This window comes from Zootoca vivipara, chromosome 10, assembly GCF_963506605.1.
Source record: "Zootoca vivipara chromosome 10, rZooViv1.1, whole genome shotgun sequence".
In the NCBI taxonomy this organism is placed as follows: domain Eukaryota; kingdom Metazoa; phylum Chordata; class Lepidosauria; order Squamata; family Lacertidae; genus Zootoca; species Zootoca vivipara.
In genome coordinates, this window is record NC_083285.1 from 65933100 (window position 1) to 65954766 (window position 21667).

General features: G+C 48.7%; 1 protein-coding gene across 1 annotated transcript in view; it reads right to left on the reverse strand.

Annotated features, from left to right (window-relative positions):
• PLXNA4 (plexin A4) overlaps nt 1-21667 on the reverse strand; it is a 584028-nt gene that overhangs the window by 453042 nt on the left and 109319 nt on the right. The gene's annotated exons all lie outside the window — the stretch shown is intronic.

Genomic DNA, 21667 nt, shown 5'->3' on the forward strand with positions numbered 1-21667 from the left:
TTGTTACCCAGAGCCATGGAGACAATGGGCATCTCTTACATCTTCCCTGTTGGATGAGACCTCCTGGCACAACACCCACGGCCAACCTGTGGCACAGCATTGCCAACGGTGGGTGCCAGCAAGAGGAGCTCATGCCAGCACTAATAAAAAAAAAACCCTCTGTGCCTTCTGGGTGCTTATCATGATGTAATATCCACAGGACTTTGCAACATGATTGGAACATTTCCTGCCTTAGCCCAGGAGTGCCTTTGCATTTCTGTTTTAACACCTCAAGCACGCATTAATACATTAGCCTTGAGACGCTTGCTTCGCATGAAACAAAATTACCGCTGTCAAGTTTCATGGGCAACCTCGAGGAGGAGCAGCTACACAGGAACTGCCAAGCGGAAGGAAAGCGGCTGCCTGTCTGTTTGGATTGCTAGAGATGGGATTCTAGATGTATACAGTACCTCCGAGCAAAGGCCTGGTGCATGGGCAAAGTTCTTCTCATATCCACCCAGTTCCAAACCTGTACTCTGGTTATTCAGTTTCTGAACACCAGGGTACGTAATGCCATAGCTGCCAAGTCTCCCGTTTTTCGCGGGAAACCTCCATATTTTAAACTGTTTCCCGCTGGCAGCCCAGATTGGAAAAAATCCTGTAAATCCCCCGGATTTCCTACCTGCCAGGGAGGCTCCATTTTGGGTGCCGGCGCCGCCCAATTTCTGGTGCCCAGACACGGGTAGCGCGGCACCGGAAGTCGCTTGCGTAGAAGTGACTTCCGCTGCCGCTCTGCCCATTCCTGGGCACCGGAAATCGGGCAGAGCGGCACCGGAAGTTGCTTCTACGCATGTCCGGACATGTGTAGAAGCGACTTCCCGTGCCGCACTACCCATGTCTGGGCACTGGAAATCGGGCGGCGCCAGCACCGGAAGTTGCTTCTACACATGTCCGGACATGCATAGAAGCTGCTTCCGGTGCCGCGCTACCCATTTCTGGGCACCGGAAATCGGACGGCGCCGGTACCGGAAGCGACTTCCGGTGCCGTGCCGCTGCTGATCCCGCATTTTTCAGCGGGAGACTTGGCAGCTATGTGTAATGCAGATCTGCAAAACTACTGCAATTTGGACTAGAGCTGTCATGGACCAGATGAAAGGCCCTACTAGCTCAGCATCCTGTTCCCTCAGTGGCCAAGCAGATGCATTTTGGGGCACTGTATGAGATCGCAGCTCAGAAAAAGCACTTTTTTCAAGAGGAAATCACACCAGGAAATTGTGCGAGATCACAGCAACCAACATGGCCCACTGTTCTCTCTCTCGAGAAAAAACGGGATGCCCTGTGTCGTTTTTTTCTGGTACACTTGTGGGGTATGTTATTGGAACCTCTGAAAAGCTCCAAACAGTTCCTGGAACACAGACTGAAATCCGCTACAAGCATAGATTGTTTTACCTGTAGCTTGACCAAAACAGAGAGTGTAATGGGAGGTAACAAAAGAACAGTGCGGGGGCTAGAATCCACCTGGATGGGCCTCCATAAAATTGATCTAGATCACAAAAATGGGTGAGGCCAACTGCTCTGAACTAGCTTTTCCCTGGTTGTTCTGTGAAAATGAAGAGTTCCCACTTTCCCTACAAGCTGGAGCGGTCTGGACGATGAGCTGCAGGTAGCCTGGGTATGATTTTATCACTCCTCACCCCGCTGATGATGTAGCATGCATTGTGAACTGGCAAGGATGGAATTTGTATCCAGGAGGAAGCTGAGAACAGCCTGGTTCAGAGGCCAGTCAGCTCGGACATGCCAGAGGCAGCAATTAAAACTGAACAAGGGAGGCAGGGAAGAGAGGCTTGGAAAGAGAAAATAAAATAAAGGACTGCAGCACAGGGGGGAAACAGCAGCAGCAGAGAGGAAGAGGTTTGGAAGAGCGTTTTAATTTTGCCATCTATTCCAGTCTCGTCTACTTTTTTATCTGTAGGGCTGGAGGGAGAGAAGCATTTTGAAGGCACAAATGAGGAGGCACTGCTCATTACATATGAGGCCCTCTTCAGACCTTTCCAAAGAACTCACAAGGTTTTGGGTAGGGGGAAGAGAGAGGGAAAGGAGAGGGGGAAAGAGAGAGGGGGGAGGGAGTGCCAACTCCTTGGGCCCTGGGTGCCCGAGCACCCACAAAATTTCCCATGAAGGGGCATGGTTGTGGGGCCAAGTTGGCACTCCTGGACAGACAGACAGATAGACACATGCTTCAGCCCTGCCCATCACTGGCCTGTCTCCACCCCCACAGCAGATTACATCATAGGGAATGTGGCCTCCAACACTACGTGACCCAGTGTGGTTAGTGGTTAGGGTGTTGGACTAGGACCTGGGAGACCAGGGTTCAAATCCCCACTCGGCCAAGTGTTCACTCGGCCATAAACCTCACTGAGTGAACTTGGGCCAGTCACTGCTTCTCAGCCTAAGCTACCTCACAGGGTTTTTGTGGAAATTAAATGAGGACGGGCAGAATCATGCATACCGCCTTGAGCTCCTTTGAGAAAAAGGTGGGATATAAATGAGACGAATGAATGAATGTTGTCTCCTCCCAGGGCACACCATTCCCAATTCTCTTCAAAACTATGGTTGGGGTGGGAGAGATGTTCAATCAACTCAGTTCACATCTAAGGTGAACCTGCCTAATTCACACCTTCCAAAAGTAAAACGGAGCCATCGTTTGAAATCCACACTTCTACGAATTTTGCAATGCCGTTCTCCAGCCAGGTTGCACGTGCAAAAAATGCACATATATGTTTAGAGTTAACCATGCATAGCAATGCACACGTCAGTGAAAGTAACATGCAAAATACCTCATGTTAGGAGAAATTCACACTAAAATGCTGGCGAATTTTTTATGAGGAGTTTTAGAAGGGAAAAATTGCAAGTCGATGTGGAAATGCAGACAATGGAACTTAAGATCAGAAAAACGAGAAACGGAGGGAAACCAAAATGGAAAGATTTTCCTGCACCTGTCTGGGTGAGGAGTGTGTCCCTTCTAAGGCTTATGTGGGAAGAGCTCCCCCAGTGTAGGCCAGGGTACTTCACAAGGTGCAAAGCTTGCAGGATGTAATTGGATGGATTGTCTCTGCCTGCTGCTGAGCCTTTGCATTCCCCCTGTATGTCACCGTTTTTTGCAATATCAGCTCTGGGCGGCAATTGGTCCAGTATACCAGAAGGAGCGTCTCCACCCCCATCATTCAGCCCAGACACTGAGGTCCAGCGCAGAGGGCCTTCTGGCGGTTCCCTCGCTACAAGAAGCTAAGTTACAGGGAACCAGGCAGAGGGCCTTCTTGGTAGTGGCACCCACCCTGTGGAATGCCCTCCCACCAGAGGTCAAAGAGAACAACAATTACCAGACCTTTAGAAGGCATCTTAAGGCAGCCCTGTTTAGGGAAGCTTTTAACGTTTGGTGGATTTCTGTATTTTATTGTTTTGTTGGAAGCCGCCCAGAGTGGCTGGGGGAACCCGGCCAGATGGGCGGGGTATGAATAATAAATTATTATTATATTATTAAGTATACAGGGGGATCAGCTGTGAAAAGGAATGCAGATTTGGAAGAAGCAAGGCTGCAGTGGAAATCATCACACTGAGAAAGGTTTGGGTAAGGGGGAATGATTCGGTGTAAGGATAATGACAGGTAGTGACCAGGCTCTGCTCTGCAAATCGGGCTCTTGGCCTGGAGCATTGGGAATCATAGAATCATAGAGTTGGAAGAGACCACAAGGGCCATCCAGTCCAAGGGAAGTTGAACTGCTTCTTGGAGAAGGCTCTGTTTGGCACCAATCGCTGTCCAACCACTGCTGCCAACCTGTTGGCTGGCTCTCCTCTCAGCCCATGGCCAGTGCCTGCCTGCCTGCCTGCTTCCTACAAGTCCAGCTTCATAAGAGGCTGCACCCAAGGATCCTAGAAGTCGCAGCAAGTGGAAACACATGGCTACTCACACTGGTAACTTGCCATGGTGCATAACTTGGAAAGCAGCCCGCTTGCATCAATTTGCATTTGGCAAGAGCAACATAGACAGCCAGACATCTCAAGGCTTTTCATTGGGGGTGCTGAGGTCTTATCAACTTCAGACCCTGTGTGGATCCTTCGCGGCATTCTTGGCCCGAGTTTGGAGTCCAATGTTTGCACCTGGGCTCTAAAACATGGCCTATCCTGCCCCTCCCAAAACCTACACATATGTCTCAAGTTTGACAAGTAGACCCACTGGGGTATTCACAGCAAAACTAGTTCTCAAGAATGTTCTTAGAAATTCCATGCCTTATGGTTCGGGAGAAGGCACACCGGTGGCTAACAGATTGAGGATGAATCCTGACAAGACAGAAGTACTGTTTTGGGGGGACAGGAGGCGGGCAGGTGTGGAGGACTCCCTGGTCCTGAATGGGGTAATTGTGCCCCTGAAGGACCAGGTGTGCAGCCTGGGAGTCATTTTGGACTCACAGCTGTCCATGGAGGCGCAGGTCAATTCTGTGTCCAGGGCAGCTGTCTACCAGCTCCATCTGGTACGCAGGCTGAGACCCTACCTGCCTGCAGACTGTCTAGCCAGAGTGGTGCATGCTCTAGTTATCTCCCGCTTGGACTACTGCAATGTGCTCTATGTGACCCGGAAACTACAACTAATCCAGAATGCGGCAGCTAGACTGGTGACTGGGAGCGGCCGCTGAGACCACATAACACCGGTCTTGAAAGACCTACATTGGCTCCCAGTACGTTTCCGAGCACAATTCAAAGTGTTGGTGCTGACCTTTAAAGCCCTAAATGGCCTCGGTCCAGAACACCTGAAGGAGCATCTCCACCCCCACCCCCCCATGGCTCAGCCCGGACACTGAGATCCAGCGCCGAGGGCCTTCTGGCGGTTCCCTCACTGCGAGAAGCAAAGCTACAGGGAACCAGGCAGAGGGCCTTCTCGGTTGTGGCACCTGCTCTGTGGAACGCCCTCCCATCAGATGTCAAAGAGAAAAACAACTACCAGACTTTTAGAAGACATCTGAAGGCAGCCCTCTTTAGGGAAGCTTTCAGTATTTAATAGGTTATTGTATTTTAATATTCTGTTGTAAGCCACCCAGAGTGGCTGGGGAAACCCAGCCAGGTGGGCTGGGTATAAATTTATGTTGTTGTTGTTTGTTGTTGTTTGTTGTTGTTTGTTGTTGTTGTTGTGTTTCTGTGTGGCATAATAATAACAGTATGTTGTTGTTGTTGTTGTTGTTACTTAGACTTATCAGTCTAACCTACTTAGACCTATCAGTCTAAGTGCATCTCTAGGACCAGGGGAATTCACAGCAGAAGGAAAAAACAGCACCGACCAAATAATTTAAGTTTAGTAGCTGTGCTTGTAGAGATTGTCATTTTAATTTGAATGTTTCCCAAGTTATATGCCACATTAACCATAATGAAAAGTATTTTTAAAAGGTGTTAGAGCGGCACTTGCAAAAGCATTCGGATCTGCAAGAGCTGAGCAGAAGTGAGCACATGATTAGCAATGTGTTGAGCCATCACAGTCCACTTTGAAAATAGGAAATCTCATTTTATTATATCTAATAATGTTTGGCTGTCTGGAAAGAAAAAAAAAATCCAAACTACAAATTGGTCTCAGAGTGCCAAGGCTTTTCAGGCCCAAAAGCATCAGTTTTCAAGAGCCCTTCCTTCTACCACCTAGGTTTCCCAAAGTCACCAAGGTGAAGGTAGCGGAGTACTCAGGTTCTGAGCATTGTTGCACATGTCTGCTGATGTTCCAAGGTATACAAGTCAAATATACACCTGCAACAGTTTCCAAAAACCCTCCCAGTTTGGGACACTGAGGGCACGGCGGGGCTGTAAAAAGCATCTCTCACAGCAGAAACAGATACAGTTCATATCAGCTCCAGAATCGGTGAGGCCACAATTTAGCTTGAATCCAAAATGGATCCATGGGCCAACTCCAGAAATGGGCAAACTATGCGGAGGGAAGAGACGCCAGCCTTTGGGGACTTCTCCCTGGTCCTCATCAGTAGTTATCATGCAGCGCCAGAGGTAGTCCAAGATATTTTGCCGCCTGATGCAAAGGACAAGATGGCGCTCCCCTTCCATGTTCAGAAGTTGAGTGGACCGAGAGCTGACTCAAAGTTCAATGCTAGCAACAGCATAGCAAGAAAGCAGGTCAGGTCAGCTGTCGCACCCACCTCTGCCCTCCAACAGAGGGGAAGAGCCAAAGAGGTGGTTCTACTGCTGCCCCACAACAACTGCTACCTGAGGCAGTGGCCTCCTTCTGCCCAATGGTTGCACCGGCCAATAATGGGGAGGGAAGGAGGAGTTGGTACTTCCTGCTTCCACTATTACATGGCTTTGTTCATCCTCTTGAGATCAACTGACAATCCTCCAGGGGCCATTCAGAAAACACTGTCCTCACAGATCTCTGTGTAGTTGGAGAAACCTTCCTCTATTTCCTCCATCTTGTTTTTCCCTGGCTTGAAAATGCAGTGGGTGGGAAGGGAGGGGATTATCCCGCAAGGTACATGGCCCTTTCCCGAAACCCTCTCCAAACTGGCAGGCATTGCCACAAACAACAAGCAGCTCTGGCACGCGAGGAGAAGCCTAGACACTGCTCAGTAACAGCCGTCTGGAGGGAAAGATGGAGCAGGGAGGAGAAACAGGCAGCCGCAGCCGTCTCTGCTGCCGCCCAGCCTCACCCCGCTATTGGTCAGTTGCCATTGTTTGAGATTTGAAGAAGAGCCTTCCTCGCAAGATGCTCTGTTTCCCGTTTCCCAGCCTCCTTGCAACCCTGCTTCTAAAAAAGAAAAAAATGGAGAGAGCAAAGCACCACTAATGAGCCAACCTCCACTTGGCAAGCAAACAAACAACCCAATGCCAGGGAGACAGGCCCAAGATCTCCTCTGGCGATGGGGCAATGACCCCCCATGGGGGCCCTATCCACGTCATTGGGGCACAGGAGAGGAGGAAAACATCCAGGCCTTGGGGAGCTGGCAAGCAGGGAGGGAGGGAGGTGAAGCTCCTTGAATGATGAAGCCCCACGGAGGTCACAAGAAGATGTGAATGAGTCCCCCCTCCCTTTCGGGTGATGAGTCAGGTGTTGCTTTTGATTCAAGCTTTCTGGCATTGAGTTCCCTGCGGAGCTCTCTTCCTCCTCCTCCTCCTCCTCCTCCTCCTCTTCTCTGGGAAGCCTGCCTTCGCCCTGGCAGCCTGCCACGGTTGCCGCTGCCTTCTACACCATCCCCATCTGCCATTGTTTCCCGTCGTTTTCGGAAACAGCGCAGAGAACAATTAGAAAAGATAACGAGGGAGAATTATATAATTACAGGCTACTGAATCCAAGGCTCGGCTTTCTCCTTCTCTCTCTCTCTCTCTCTCTCTCACACACACACACACACACACACACGCACACACACACACACACACGCTTTCCCACTCCACAGTCACAGCCTAGCACAAAAGCTTCAAGGAGATGATAATTAATGGTGGGTCACACGCTCTCTGCCCCATTCCAGTGCCTGTGAAATTCTCACTGTACAGTGAGAAGTTTTCTAACTTTGCAGAAGGGAGGACAGAGTTATGGAACCATAGAGTTGGACGGGACCCAAGGGTCATCTAGTCCAACCCCCTGAAATGCAGGAATCGCAGCAAAGAATCCATGGCAGGTGGCCATCCAATCTCTCTTTAAAAACCACCAGCAAAGGGGAGGCCGCCACATTCTGAGGATAGCTGTGCACCAGCAAAGGTTGGTTCAGAGCCAACACAGGACGGGGCACAGACCACACCTTCTGCACCCCAGTTAAAATATTCACCTCCCACCTTTCCATTAACCATGCCCAGGGCCACCGAAAACAGTGATCAATAATAATAAAAGTCAAGAGAGCAATCAAGTAATAACAGCCAGCCCACAAGTGGTGTCGAATCATAAAAGAAGAGTAGATAATTAATAAAAGCAATATAAGCCGTACTGAGAGAAAATACACGAGTGTGTCATTCCATATCAAGTGATGCAGCTTTTTACCTCATGTCATCCAGTTTTCTTAATATTTTGTACACTTGTTGAATGGTCAAAACAAAGTTCAAATCTAAAATTTTAATTATTGATCTCATCCTGTTTGTGAGTTATGAGGGTTTAAAATTTCAAAAAATATATATGACAATTTTGGCCTTGCCAGACTACACAAAAACCTTAAAAGCTCAGCCCAGAATTGAGAAAATTGGATGGCATTAAAGTTGGATCATTTGCTACGGAATGACCCGCAGGGATGATACAGATGCAATGACCAACTAGAGTTTTAGTTTTTCAGGACCAGAGAACCACATGTGCACAGGTAGAATCTCCAAAGTAGTAATAGATTTCTGAACCCTTATTGTGCATCCATTGCTGGATGCCTTCCTGTGGAAAACAGAGCAGAGTTAAATCTAGGCTGCTAGGCAATAGCCTGTTGTGTGCAAGAGCAAGCTGGCCAGCACAATGAATGGGAATCTAGGATGAGCAATAGCAAGGCAGCGACGTTCCGAGGGGGGGGAGCGGTCCGCCCAGGGTGCCATTCCAAAGGGGGGGTGACAAAATGCTGACACCTGATCTACTGCACCCCCAGGCATGAGCTGCTTGCCGCACACCCCCTGGGATGCGCGTCGCGCCCCCTGGGACAAGTGTTGCTCCTGTACCAGAGCAGCATGCTTCGCCTCTGCAGCAAGGTGGTTGGGAATCTGCAGCAAGGTGGGCAACAGCCTGTAAATTAGGACTCTGAAAGGATTCATAAAACAAACAATATTAATTGTGTCACCGGCCGCTCATTTGGAAGCACAGTGGAACCTTGGGTTGCGAACATGATCCGTGTGGGAGGCACACTCGCAACCCGCAGCATTCACAACCCGCAGTGCCGCATCTGCGCATGGACGTGATGCGATTCAGCGCTTCTGCGCATGCGCAAAGCGCGATTTGGCATTTCTGCGCATGTGCAAGCGCTGAAACCCGGAAGTAACCCGTTCCGGTACTTCCGGGTTTGACGCGTCCGTAACCCGAAAACGTGCAACCCGCAGCAATCGCAACCCAAGATATGACTTTATATGAAAACTTCCCTGCTCCATCTCTCCTCCGAGGCTGTTTGTTAAACTGCTGCCAACTGTCCTCCCTTGTTTCTCTGATCTCTTTTTCTTACAGTACTGCATGAGAAGTGTTTTGTAAATTAATTGTGAAAAGCATAGCGTGAGCGAGTAAATAAATAAATAAATAAAAGCCAGGATCCAGGTTAGCACTGGAAACAACACGTTATAAACTTTGCAATAGCTGCATATGCATTCTTGCAGAAAGATGCTACAGAGAACTCAGTAACTCAGCGCAACAACACTCTCCTCACCAAGGGGCGGCCTGGCCATGAGGCAGGCTGAAGCAGTTGCCTTGGGCAGCAGAAGCGCAAGAAGCACACACCCCCCCCCTCTGGGCGCCCCTGTCTGCCGCCATTGCTGGAGGACAAGTGGCGCTGAGATCTCACAAGATTTTGCTGAAATCTCACAAAATCTCACTGAAATCTCATGATACCTAGCAGAGCGCAGAAGAAGAACTCACAAGATTCTGGGGAGGTCTTGCCAGAACCTGCTGCTGTTGCCACTTCGCAGGTGCTGCCACGCAAACCAGGTAAAGGAGGCAGGGTGGGTGCTCCCTCGCCGCTCCGCCTAAGTAGGAAGAAGCACACGTTGCACCAGGGCAGTCTCGAGCAGGTCGCGCACCCTGGTGCTGAGGGGCGGAGATCGCTCCGGCGCCCCCACCCTCGCAGGGCGCAGCATGGTTTCCACGCGGCGCCCAGCCTACCGGCCCGGCGCCCTGGCTCACCACGCCACTGGGGGTCTATCTAGAGCTGGCCCTGGGTCACACTACAGAGCAGGTTGCCGGCGGCGGTGCTCCAGCAACCCGCTCCGTAGTGTGATGTGTGCGTCGTGACACCCACGTCGTGACACCCGGCGGGGTGCCTTCTGGTTTGCCGCCCCGGGTAGCCAGAAGGTTAGCGGCGCCGCTGTGAAGAAATCCTTCCTTTTGTCTGTCCTGGCATTCAGCTTCACTGGTCCCGGGTTCTTGTATAATGAGAGAGGGAGAGAAACTTATCTCCGCGCACTATCTCTCCACCATGCCTACTTCTATACCCCCCCCCTCTGCCGTGTCCGCTCTTTGCTGTACACCCTAAAGCCGAGCTGCATCACAGGTGCTCTGCTGCAACCCAGCACCTCCCAGCCGTATAACCTAGTGCCTCGCTGACATTTCGAGTCTGGCCCATCTGGCTTCATCTGCTCAAACAAGGCAGCCTTTGAATCGGCTCGGCAAAACCCTCAGGGAGGCTTATGCAATAGTACCTGACTGCGAGGGAAAGGGCTGCTGTGAGCCAACCACAGGCAACCGGGCTGTCAGGCATCAGCCGCGCGGCTTCCAAAAGGATTTGATAGCAGCCTTACATGCTGTAACAAATCTAGGCCATCCTTAGGCCTTCGCAGCTGCTGTCACTGCCTGCTCAGGAGTTCCTGGTGACAGCAGCAGCAGGCAGATTCTGAATTCCCTGTTCTTAAAGGAAGCACAGATGCGGTATCTCTGGAGCAAGGTAACCAGAGAAAGGCCAGATCCCATGGGCTTTGCAGGGCTTCCCCACCCCCTGCAACACCCCCCCACACACACTCACGGAGGTGGGTTGTGTGAAAGACTCTTTGCAAAAGCAGATCTGCAGCTTATACTGTACTAAACTTTCTTGGTGGTAGATGGCAGACCCTCCAAGTGTCCCTATTTTCCAGGGACAGTCCCGGATTTACAGAAGCTGTTCCGGTTTCTGATTTGATGCCGGAATGTCCCGCTTTTCCTTAAAAGGTAAAGGTAACCCTTTACCCCTTTCTGGAAAAAGAGGTGCCAGAACTCACCATGAACTTCTCCCTTGTTCTCTTTTTATAATGGCAATGGCACCCATCAGAGAAGTGCTGGAGCTCAGCTGCGACTGAAAAAAACAAGCCCTGGTTCTGCATCTCATAAAGGTTCCCCTGACCGTAAGGTCCAGTTGCGGATGACTCTGGGTTTGCGCGCTCATCTCGCTCTATAGGCCGAGGGAGCTGGCATTTGTCCACAGACAGCTTCCGGGTCATGTGGCCAGCATGACTAAGCCGCTTCTGGTGAACCAGAACAGCACATGGAAATGCCGTTTACCTTCCCGCCGGAGTGGTGCTTATTTATCTACTTGCACTTGACATGCTTTTGAACTGCTAGGTGGGCAGGAGCTGGGACCGAACAACGGGAGCTCACCCCGTCGAGGGGATACGAACCGTCGACCTTTTGATCGGCAAGCCCTAGGCTCTGTGGTTTAGACCACCATTGCAGGATATAGGGGTATTCCTTTTTTTCCAAAGAGGGGTGGAGATGTTCTTCTATGCCCTAACACCCTCCAAACAGAAATCTAGGGCATCAGGGAAAAGGCTGGACAAGAACCTTTAATGCTCACGCAGCAGCTTTTTTTACTTGCAGAAAGTGCATGTTTGATTGTATGTTTGTCTGAAAGTGGAAGAGCATTCAAAAGCAGCCGTCGCCTGCACTGCGAAGTGGTACAGTCCATGCGACCACCACATTGTCACATCAACAGGTGGACCCAATCATTGCTCACCAAGCAATCAACAGGAGCAGCAAAACTGAAGCAAAAGAAGATGGAGAATGGAAGGGGGAGTAGGAAGGAGAGAGAGAGAGAGAGAGAGAGAGAGAGAGAGAGAGAGAGAGAGAGAGAGAGAGAGAGAGAGAGAGAGAGAGAGAGAGAGAGAGAGAGAGAGAGAGAGAGAGAACATAGTTTTGAAATCTGGACAGAAGTGAATGCCTGTTTCCATAGCAACCTTTTTATACGTACAGTAGCTCAAACTCGAGTCTGTTTTAATCAGCGCTAGCATTTGCCAGTGAAGTCTAGACCAGGGTCCGCTCTCCCTTCCCACAGATCAACACCCTGACAGACAGAGCTAGGTGCCCAGAGAGCTCAGAGTGGGTTTTTCTTTTTATAAAAGGAAGGTCTCGGAGGTGACAGCAGGTGAAGCTCAAGCTGGCTGATTAGTGATTCCTCGCTTTGGGGGGGGGGGTCGGGTTGTTGCCCTGCACATACACACACACACACACACACATACACACACACACACACCACCCCCACCAGCTTTCACAATGCTTCTCGTTTCTGAAATCTCCCAGTGGAATTGCTTTGGCATCGCACACTTCCGTCTGCTTTCAGCGCTGCCGTTTGGATGAACTAAACGCAACCCAGTAGTGATGTATGGTGCCGCTTTAGGGACTTGAGGAGGAGCCTGGTTCTGCTGCAAAAAAGAAAGAAAGAAAAGGTGTGCAGGGCAAAGGCAGAAGTACCATTTTGGGGGGGATGAGGGACTCCCTGATCCTGAATGGGGTAACTGTGCCCCTGAAGGACCAGGGAGTCATTTTGGACTCACAGCTGTCCTTGAAGGCGCAGGTCAATTCTGCGTCAAGGGCAGCTGTCTACCAGCTTCATCTGGCTGAAATCCTGCGCAGACCTGGAGCAGGCCCAGAGAGGTATCCTGATTATTACTAAGTGACATAAATCTGCACCCTGGTCATACCAAGCATGGCCACTGCTCCAACCAAGCAATGAATACTCTCGACCATAGGTAAGTATGCACCGCCAAAGGTGGGCTGGGGGGGGGGGCATTGGTGAATGAAGGCTTTGCTTGTTCTCTGGCAGCTGGCAGAGCATAGGAGGCAAAGTTTTGGAAGGTTAGAGCAGAGAAGACACTCTCTGTTGCCCTTCACAGCTGCCCTAGTTCATTTGCCTGCCAGCTTTACAGAACAAGACAGCTGACCGATATTTTCTGGATTATATGACAAGATTATTCTTTTTGCCCAGCTTCAAGCTATTCTTCCCAGCCCGCAATAGGCCACACGATTCCAAAGGGAGGAAAATAACAGAGAGAGAAAGAAGACGAGAAAAAGAGAGAAAAAGAAGACGAGAGGAAACTCGCAAAGTTTTATAAAAAGGCGGCTTCTGCGCGCACACACACATGACTACAAAGCTCTCTTAGCACAGCTGCTGCTTTAAAAAGCTCGGACTCTTTAACATGGGTCTGAGAAGCCACATAATTGTATGCTGGAAAACGGTATGGGGCAAGTTAGTAGAAACGACACAAGAGAGATTTGGGTGGGAAGGAAATCCATGCAGTACAAAATGGCCCATGGACATCGGTTCTGCTCCCGGCGTTTCTGTGCACTCTGGCACTCGTCCCATTGTCCCAGTAGTGGTTTAATCCTGCTGGCCACATGACCCGGAAAGTTGTCTGTGGACAAACACCGGCTCCCTTGGCCTGAAAGCGAGATGAGTGCCACAACCCCATAGTCACCTTTGACTGGACATAACCATCCAGGGGTCCTTTATCTTTACCTCTTTTTTTCACCTTAGGATACAAAAGTTTCAATCTGGATGCTGATAGAATTCTATAATCCTATGATAACTCTCTTACCTCAAAATGCATTGTATATTTTGTCCAAGGAGCAAACTGCCTCAAAAGATGGCGCCAGCTCTTTATGAAGTATTTGACATTTATGTTTTTATACCCCACTCTTCTTCCAAAGAACAGCTTATGTATGGTTCTCGGGAGGTCACATTTCCAGATATCTTACAGGACCAGACCTGCCAACCTACCCCCTACAGAACCAGCTTCAGGCCTTCAGACAATTTGCTGAGCTTTCTGGTGTAGGGAGGACACAACAAACCCAAACCACCAGCAAATGAGAGAGACAAATCCACATAGAGCCACACGAATAACAATGCGTCCTTATCCACTAATTGCAGGATTATCACTTTACCTTTTCCACGTGACTAATGGGAACTAGCAAAAAGGCATCCAAGGTACTTTCCCCTCATCTCTGAGCACACCAATCTAAGAACCCATCCTGTCTCAAGTAGGACGCTGGCTCAGTGGCGCTGTGGTCTAAACCACTGAGCCTCTTGGGCTTGCCGATCAGAAGGTCAGCGGTTTGAATCCCTACGACAGGGTGAGCTCCCGTTGCTCAGTCCCAGCTCCTGCCAGCCTAGCAGTTCGAAAGCACACCCCAAAGTGCAAGTAGATAAATAGCTATTGCTGCAGCGGGAAGGTAAACAGTGTTTCTGTGCACTCTGGTTTCTGTCACAGTGCCCCACTGGACCAGAATCGGTTTAGTTCTGCTGGCCACATGACTCAGAAAACTGCCTGTGGACAAATGCCAGCTCCCTCAGCCTGAAAGTGAGATGAGCGCTGCAACCCCATAGTCGCCTTTGACTGGACTTAGCCATCCAGGGGTCCTTTACCTTTTTACCTTTTCACCTGGCTCAAGTCAGACACAAAATGCCCTTTGGTAAAAGGCCCATGCCTGGCCCTCGAAGGCTGCTGCTGTCCTATGGGGCTGTCAAGTCACACAAACTCAAGGAGATAAAGGAAAATAACATTGTGACAGGCAACCACCAGCTCTAAAGTATAAAAGAAAACTCTACCGCCTGCGCCTCCGCCTTCCCCAAAGCCAAGCCAGTCAGCTTTCTCCTTGCTCCCTTGTCTCTGAACTAACCAGCTTGAAAGTACCTAAAAGGATCTGACAGGTAATTTATACCGTGAGAGAGGATAGCAATCTCACTGTCCAGGGGAAAAGATATGCTGCTGGATCGGAAAATACTTACACCTGTGAAACAGGAGTTTAATATGATAACAATTCCAAAAGACCAGAGGAAGTAATTTTTTCCCATACCACCTTTCTTCCCTAGTTGCCAGCAAATGTTTGCCTAGCTTTGTTTTCTTTAATTCATCCTTTCTTTCTCAAGAGGGAGGAAATGAAAGGAAAGGGGGGGAAAGCTCCAGTGAACCTCAGTGAAATAAATCAAAGATCTTAACCCATGAAGGGTGATTATGTGTCTGTTGCTTGTGCCTTAAGGACTGTTAGACATTCCAGCATCTCTCACACCTGCTTGAGAATTGTGTCATTTTCTTCCATGTGTGTTCCAGTAGTAGTAGTAGTAGTAGTAGTAGTAGTAACCACTGAACATAGCAGGACAAAGGGACAAATCAGGAAGGAGCACACCAGAGCTCAGGAAGACCTTGTTGCTCAAGCAAAGCATAGCTGGAACAGGAAATCATTTTATACTCCTTCCTACCCAGAATGACCCAATGGCCATCTTGGTGGGCAAAGTCAATCTGAAAGGTTATCTGCAGAGAAGGCTGCCATGGGGCAACTGCACACAGGTCCAGATGTTCTTGTCTTTAATGGACATAGCAGATGTTTGTTCACTCGCTCTCAGCATCGGCATATTTCAAAAAAATTGGATCCTCGGCCATCTTTTCTCGAGCTTCCAAACCGTTCTCCTTACAGCAGGTGTAGGGAACCTTTGGCCCCCCAGATCTTTCTGAACGATAACTCTCATCATCCCTGGACATTGCTGGTGCCTGCTGGCCCCAATGGGAGTTGGGAATTCAGCAACTTCTGGAAGGTTAACGGTCCCCCACACCTGCCTTACAGTTACAGGGAACATTTCCCATATGGATCTGCCTGCTGTTGTAATCCTGTGCTGAAGACTCTGGAGCATGTTGTACCATGTAGAAACCTGGACTATGAAGACAAGGAGGAGGAGGAGTTTGGACTTGATATCCCACCTTTCACTCCCCTTAAGAAGTCTCAAAGCGGCTAACATTCTCCTTTCCCTTCCTCCCCCACAACAAACACTCTGTGAGGTGAGTGAGGCTGAGAGACTTCAGAGAAGTGTGACTAGCCCAAGGTCACCCAGCAGCTGCATGTGGAGGAGCGGGGAAGCGAACCTGGTTCACTAGATCACGAGTCCACCACTCTTAACCACTAACACCATGCTGTATGTTGACTTTCAAGGAAACATATCCACCATTATTTATTTTATAGTTAAGGAGCCCCAGGAAAGCTCCAGGGGAACAAGAGCCTGCTGGATCAGGCCCGTGGCCCATCTAGACCAGCATCCTGTTCTCACAGTGGCCGACCAAATGCCCATGGGAAACCTTCAAGCGGGATCTGAGCACAAGAGCAGCTCTCCCCTCCTGTGGTTTCCAGGAACTGGCATTCAGAAGCATCGCTGCCTCCAACTGTGAAGGCAGATCATAGCCATCATGGCTGATAGCTATCAATCTCCTCCATGCATTTGTCTAATCCTCTTTTAAAGCCATCTAGGTTGGTGGCCATCAATGACTCCTGTGGGAGGGAGCTCCATAGTTTAACTGTGAGAAGGCTTTATTTTATCTTTCTTGAATCTTCCAACATTCAGCTTCTTTGGTTGCCCACTAGTTCTAGCGTTGTGAGAGAAGGAGGAAAACTTTCCCCTATTCACTCTTCTTTGTTTCCTTTTCACGCAAAGGTCACCCACCACAACTCTTCAAAGTTTCCAGCTCTTCCGAGACAACGTGTGGCGCGCAGCTAATCGTAAGGTGGCCGTCATTCTCCTCCTTGCCAAGCTGTTTGCTCAGCAATAATTTCTCGGAGAACTGTGTGTGTGTGTGTGTGTGTGTGTGTGTGTGTTCTCCCCCCCCCCCGACTTCCTGAACATCACCAATAATTCAGTAATCATGCTTGATGTTTCGCAAAGCAGCCGTGTCACAATGAACAAAAGGCTCAGTTCAAAAAAGAAAATTATTCAGCCATTGTAGAAGACAGCAGGGGAAGGCAGGCATTCTGATGCTTCAGCACGAGGAGGCTGGAACTTTTCACCTCGGCTAAGCTTTCATCTCACAGAGGTGACAACAGAACATTTCTGGATTGCTGGTGAATGGCTGCCGTTCCAGAAAGAAGACTGGGTCCTTCAGAACCCCCAAAATCCAGGGAGGAATTTGGATGGGGAAGGTTTTGCAAGCACCCCTACTGAAGCAGACGGTTGGAACATCACCCTGTAGCCTTATCAGCTACTAAGGGTCCTTAAGTTGCGCCCAGGCAGGACAGAGATAGCCAATAATGACACGGGGGGGTTGAATCCAGAGAAAGAATTTAATTCTTAAATTTAGAGACTCCTGGTGGTCAAGCTCACGACAGGAGTAAAGAGACACACATTTGCAAAGATTCTTATACACTTCTTTGGGCTCCTTCCTCCCCCTCTGTAAGAGTGTGCACGCACTCTGTCCGGTCCTTCTCATAAACACAAAGGGGGTCACAAGTACATATAAGGAAGATCTGTGTCTGGTCCTGTGCTGACTCAACAAAGCTATCCCAGTGCCTGCCTCAAGCAGCCTTGAGTGTGCCTGATATTTGCGTCATCTCCTGGCGTAGACCTTGAGCATCTCCTGATGCTCCTTGTGCTTTCTGGCAAGGCCATCCTGTCTAGCTGTTGAATGTTTTCATTACACTTTGACACAGTGGCACTGAAATGCACAGAGGCAAAGGAAAGCACCCAGGAATATGGGGCTAAGTCACACAGTCAGAATTAGGCAATGCAATGCAGGCAATGCAAACTTATAGGATCCGATTTGGCTCAATAATACAATTAGCAAATCACTCTCTACAACCCCAGAGGCTTTGCTGCACACAGTTGTTGATATGCAAGTGGTATGACTTGTGCCTTAGTCTCTGAGCTATGGTTATTTAAAGCTTTAGATAAAGCAAGAAGTCAAAAGAGATTTGCGATCAGCATTCCATCGAGCCAGCTATGAGTCAACAAAGCATGCACACGGGACCGCGAAGTATTTTATTTTATTAAATTTATTTATATCCCGCCATTCCTCCCAAAGGAGCCCAGGGTGCCTTTGAATGACTGAGGCATCGGGAGCTGTGGAACTTGTCGACAGACACCTTCCAGCTGGAAACCAGCCTTCTTGAATCATTGCTCTTGTTCGCCCCATGTGTGAACCATTAATTAGAAGAAGTTCTTATATACATTAGTAACAGGAGACCGCCTAACAAGGACCCTTGGATGACATGGAGTCAAAGGAGCGCTAAGGGAGGATAAGGACATTGCAGAGAAACAGAATAAATTATTTCTGTCTGTTCACAGCAGAACATATAGGGCAGATAGAATCATAGAATTGGAAGGGACCCAAGGGACATCTAGTACAACCCCCTGCAATGCAGGAATCTCAGCTAAAGCATCCATGACAGATGGCCATCCTGTTTTGTTTAGTCGTTTAGTCGTGTCCGACTCTTCGTGACCCTATGGACCATAGCACGCCAGGCACTCCTGTCTTGCACTGCCTCCCGCAGTTTGGTCAAACTCATGTTCGTAGCTTCGAGAACACTGTCCAACCATCTCGTCCTCTGTCGTCCCCTTCTCCTAGTGCCCTCAATCTTTCCCAACATCAGGGTCTTTTCCAAGGATTCTTCTCTTCTCATGAGGTGGCCAAAGTATTGGAGCCTCAGCTTCACGATCTGTCCTTCCAGGGAGCACTCAGGGCTGATTTCCTTAAGAATGGATAGGTTTGATCTTCTTGCAGTCCATGGGACTCTCAAGAGTCTCCTCCAGCACCAGGGGAGAAGAAAGAAGATTCCACCTAAATATTAGGAAAAACTTCCTGACAGTAAGAGCTGTTTGGCAGTGGAATTTGCTACCAAGGAGTGTGGTGGAGTCTCCTTCTTTGGAGGTCTTTAAGCAGAGGCTTGACAGGCATATATCAAGAATGCTTTGACAGTGTTTCCTGCTTGGCAGGGGGTTGGACTAGATGGCCCTTGTGGTCTCTTCCAACTCTATGATTCTATGATCTTGATCTGGACACTATACTTCTGTTGATGTGGCCTAGAATAGCGTTAGCTTTTTTTGCTGCTGCATCACATCACATTGTTGACTCATGTTAAGCTTGTGCTCCACCAAGACCCCTAAATCCTTTTCACATGTACTGCTAGTAAGCCAGGTGTCCCCCATCCTATATTTGTGCATCTGGTTCTTCCTGCCTAAGTGTAGAACCTGACATTTGTCCCTACTGAAATTCATTCTGTTAGCTTGCTCCCAGTTCTCCCAGTGCCTGAACTTGCAGGAAAGGCGTCGGAGGAACTCAGGCAGATAGAAGTGATGAGAGACAAAGTTCTAGGCCCAACAGACAAAATAAAAATTGGTAAAATGCCAGGCCTGGATAAAATCCATGCAAGAGTTATTGAAGAACTAAAATGTGGCTTTGCTGATCTTCTGACTAAACTATGCAACTTGTCCCTCAGATCAGCATCTCCAGCTAAGGCAAGGGAAGACACCTTGTCTGAAACCCAGGAGAAATGCCACCGGTCAGTTTGGACAATGTTGAACTAGGTGGATCCCAAAGGTCTGACTCAATATAAGGCATCTTCCTACGTCCCTATGAACATCTCTTTAGATGAAATCCGGTGGAAACTTCTTCTCTTCCTCTTCCTCTTCCTCTTCCTCCTCCTCCACCTCCTTGCTTCTCTTGAAATTATATGAAAGCTTGATTCAAGGAAGAAACCTCTGCATATATTCCAGATTACACTTTGGGTACAATAACAGTGGCGAGTCTATTTCATGCAGAACATAACTTGGTGGACTTTCCCAAAGTTCTGTGTTGGATTCTTGCCTGCCCTTTTCGCCAACACAAGTTGATCTGATTAAAGGTGTCCCCACTCATCAGGAATAGCACTGGTAAAAAGCTACATAGGGCACTGGCCTCCAGAAATTCCACAATGTCCCCCTCTAGCTTTGAAGACTCAACACCAGACATTATCCTATCTTTACAGCTAAAGCAACTACAAACTTGTTCTAAATCAAAAAGAACGCTGAGACCCTCAGGGTGCTGAATCCCATGCCGAGTCCAAGATATGTATTTATGGATTCGTGCAAAAATCATAGCATACACAGTAGTCACACATAATGGAAAAGAGGTGTTGGGATTCCTGGAAGTTGTGATAGTCATTATCATTCACAAACTGTGTCTCCCAACCTGAATTTATTTTTGAGCTTTGAAATTACGTGGGTTTCTTCTTCTTTGGTATGTTTCCCTCTCACACACAAATTTACAGATCTCTACATGTGCCTAGTTTTAAAATTGCCATGAATCTGAAGTCTCTAAAAAGCCTTCCTCCATTCATTAACTGTTTCCCACTGTTGATATGGCTATGGTTGGCTAAGCTTTGGGGGTGGGGGGTGGGCACGATGTTCTGCGAGAGCAGAGGAACACATGCACGCATCAGTAAAACGGCTGCAGAAAAATAGCCTTGATTAAGCCGTATGAATAGTCACATCAAGACTGCTTGTTTACAGTGTGCATATAAGCAGTTAAGAGTGGAGTCGAGGGAAAGGCAGTTGACTTGCAGAAACTGAAAACTGCCATGAACGGGAGGCTCAAATTCCAGAAATAATTTTGGGAGTTCTCCTAGTCCAACCCAAAACTAGGAGCAGCTGAACATAGCGAACCCATGAGATATTGACAGAATGTAATGGGAGAAACCCACACATCATCCTTATAGATTCGCTGCTGATCACCGGAATGATAAAAGATGCTCTTTCTTGCAATGTATATTTTTAAAGAAGGGTGAATACTAATCTGGGTTATTTGCAAGCAGGACTGTAGCCCTCACCTCTTGCCCCCATTCCTCTCTTTTTAAAAAAATTTCCATTTTTATTAAAGGTTATGTTCTTGCTTCACATCTCTGAGAAAACTTCAAGGTTATCTCCCTCTTTGCTTGTCTCTCTGAGGGCTGCAGTGGAGGTAATTGGGAAGAGTCAAGCGAGAAAGGCAGCAGTGACCAGAATAGAATCAGTGTGGAATGTAAATTGACTTGGGCCAGATCCGCACATACCTTTACATCACTTGATATTGCTGCATTTATTGCTGGACTCTAATTCCTATCAGACCCAGCTAGTATGGCTAGTGGTAAAGGATGAACGATGGGAGCTGTAGACTTGAAACATTAGTACGTCTTCAAGTTCTGCATCCTTGCTGTAAGCATGTGGCTATGCTGGCGTATTTGGAGTTTGTGGCACAATCTACCGTTCCCAGATGCTAAGAGCCAGTTGTCAGGAATCCAGGTTCCCAGCTTGATAACACAGGAAGGGTAGGTAATTAAAAAAGGAGGATTTATTGCAAAAACAAACAGATAGCTCCAGACGACCTGAACAAAGCCTCCAGCATCATTACTCAAAATGACCCTTCTGAAGACTCCTTCCGGCATCTACAGAAGACATTGAACTTACAACCTTTACGTTTCTTGTTTTGCTTCCTATCTAGCAGCCCTCCCATTCACCGACTCTTCAGTGGATCAGCTCCAACCTCTTCCTGTTCTGATAAGCTATCTCTGAGTCTATTTGTGCCTGTTTGTGCTTCCTGCAAGCTTTGGCCGTGTTCTAGCCTGCTCTCAGCTACTGCCTTATCAGCCTGCTCATCAAGGTCAGGAAGAGCCAATGTCTGCAGCTGCCGGCTCTCCCCTGCCTGACTAACATCTAAGCTTCTCTGTTCCTGGCTGCTTTCTGCAGCTGGCTGCAAATCTTCGCTTGGAGCTGGCTCATTCCTGACACCAGTTTAAGCACTCAAAACAGCACAGCTAAGGGTAAAATGAATGGTATGCAATGAAAGACTGGACGCACCAAGTAAAAGTTCATTGTAGCATCTAAAGGTAAAGGTAAAGGGACCCCTGACCATTAGGTCCAGTCGTGACCGACTCTAGGGTTGCGCACTCATCTCGCATTATTGGTCGAGGGAGCCAGCGTACAGCTTCCAGGTCATGTGGCCAGCATGACAAAGCCACTTCTGGCAAACC